Source organism: Gossypium hirsutum, chromosome A08 (assembly GCF_007990345.1).
Source record: "Gossypium hirsutum isolate 1008001.06 chromosome A08, Gossypium_hirsutum_v2.1, whole genome shotgun sequence".
In the NCBI taxonomy this organism is placed as follows: Eukaryota; Viridiplantae; Streptophyta; class Magnoliopsida; order Malvales; family Malvaceae; genus Gossypium; species Gossypium hirsutum.
This window is the reverse complement of record NC_053431.1, coordinates 53,961,698-53,964,049: the sequence shown is the minus strand read 5'-3', so window position 1 is coordinate 53,964,049 and position 2,352 is coordinate 53,961,698. Positions and strand designations below refer to the sequence as shown.

The 2,352-nt window shown below is 38.9% G+C and overlaps 1 non-coding gene across 1 annotated transcript; it reads left to right on the top strand.

The window, feature by feature from the left end:
* Window positions 1-1,955: 1,955 nt before the first annotated feature.
* Window positions 1,956-2,060, top strand: LOC121205265 (small nucleolar RNA R71). Its single transcript, XR_005900350.1, has one exon. It is a non-coding gene; the product is annotated as a small nucleolar RNA R71 (small nucleolar RNA).
* Window positions 2,061-2,352: the final 292 nt, after the last annotated feature.

The window sequence follows — 2,352 nt, the reverse complement described above, 5'->3', positions numbered from 1 at the left end:
CGACTTACCTCTTCAATGAATGGTCACGGTGGTTTGAGGAGTTTATACTCCTCATTCCTGCTATCAATATCATCAAAATAAGGTTTTAAGCGGGTGTTGTTTACCTTAAAAGTGTCGAACTTGGGATGACTCACCTCCACCGTACCAAATGGAAAAATACTGAGTACCGTTAGAGGGAGTTCCTCATTCAGTGTGGTAGTGACAATGTAGGAATTTGCAGCATCAAATAAGACCTTATCACCAACCTTAAGTTGATTTAGAGAGGTATCGGGCTCGTTTTGGCATAGTTTCAGTTTGTCGGGTGTTCTTGGTTTGTGCGTCTGCCATACATCGAGTTCCTCGATTTGAAGTCTTCGATCTTCATGAATAGGTCCTCTACTATTGCTTGAGAATGACTCGTGTGCTTCCTTCAGACTCATTTTCTGCAAAGTAGGTTGCACCATATTGTTAGGTTTAGTAAAATGGTTTAAATGATCACCTTCAATTCTTGATGTGTTGCCAGAATTGCGAGCTTGAAGGGTGATTGTTTCGTCTCCCACCCGGAGTGTGAGTTCACCTGTGCCAACATCAATGATGGTTTTAGCAGTTGTTAAAAAGGGCCTTCCTAGAATTAAGGGAGTGTTGCTATCCTCTTCTATGTCTAGAACAATAAAGTCAACTGGAAATATAAATTTATCGATTTTAACTAGCACAACTTTAATAATACCCCTAGGGAATCTTATAGTTTTATCTGCTAATTGCTTAAACATTTTGTAAGGCATGACATTGATACTAGCCCCTAGATCAGCCAATGCATAATTAACGTCTAAACTACCAATTAAGCAAGGAATCGTAAAACTCCCTGGATCTTTTAGTTTGTTGGGTAGTTTATTTTAGAGAATGGCCGAGCAAACTGCGTTCAGCTCCACCAATGCCTCGTCCAACTTTCGCTTATTTGCTAAAAGCTCCTTTAAAAATTTCATTACGTTTGGCATCTGCAATAGAGCTTCAATAAAAGGTAAGTTAATATGTAATTTTTTAAGAGTTTAAGGAATTTACCAAATTGTTCATCTAAGCGGTCTTTCCTTGTCACGTTGGGGTATGGCACATGAGGTTTATATTCAACAGTCACTAGTTTGTTTTTATTATAATCTACCTCACCTTGACCTTTGCTTACCACAGTTTCTTACCTCGGTTCTGGTCTAGGCTCAACGACTCCTTTGTTATCTTGAATATTAATTGCGTTTAGCTATTCCCTTGGGTTGGGTTCAGTATTACTTGGCAAGCTACCTTGTGGTCGTTTGGAGATTAGTTTGGACAGCTGGCCTATCTGAGTTTCGAGCCGTTGGATCAACGCTTGTTGATTTTTAAGTGCTGTCTCAGTATTCTGAAAATGATTTTCTGACATCGAAATAAACTTTGAGAGCATCTCTTCAAGGTTTGGCTTCTTTTCATGTTGGTAGGGTGGTTGTTGGTAGCCTGGAGAATGTTGTGGTCTTTGATTTCCTTGATCGGCCCACAAAAAATTATGATGGTTCCTCCAACCTGCATTATAAGTGTTACTATATGGATTGTTTTGAGGTCGAGGATTATTACCCATGTAATTTAATTGCTCGTTATCCATGTTATGGCCATAAGGTTGGTATTTCGAATGGTTTGTTCCACCACTACTTGCTTCGCACTGCATTACTAGGTGGACCTGTGAAGAATTAAGAAAACCATCAATCTTTTTATTTAAGAGTTCTACCTGATTAGAGAGCATGGTGACAGAATCGACGTTATAAACGCCGGCTGTTTTCATTGACTTTATCCTCATGACTTGCCACTGATAGTTATTCAGTGACATCTCTTCTATAAACTCATAGGCATCTTCTGGTGTTTTATTATTGATGGTTCCGCCCGCCGCTGCGTCAACCATTTGTCGAGTCAAAGGATTTAGACCATTGTGAAATGTTTGCACTTGGAGGCAAACCGGTAACCCATGGTGACGGCACCTTCTCAAAAGGTCCTTGTATCTCTCCCATGTATCGTAGAGTGTTCTAAATCCATCTGCATAAAAGAAGAGATATCATTATGTAATTTAGCTGTTTTAGCCGGTGAAAAATATTTTAGTAAAAATTTTTTAGTCATTTGTTCCCAAGTAGTAATTGATCCTCGTGGTAACGAGTTCAACCACTGTTTAGCTTTGTTCTTCAATGAAAAGGGAAACGACCAAAGACGAATGGCATCATCAGAAACGCCATTTATTTTAAATGTATCGCATAGTTCCAAAAAGTTAGCTAAATGAGCGTTGGGATCCTCATCCTGCAAACCATCAAACTGAACAAATTACTGTATCATTTGAATAGTGTTAGGTTTTAATTCAAAAGTATT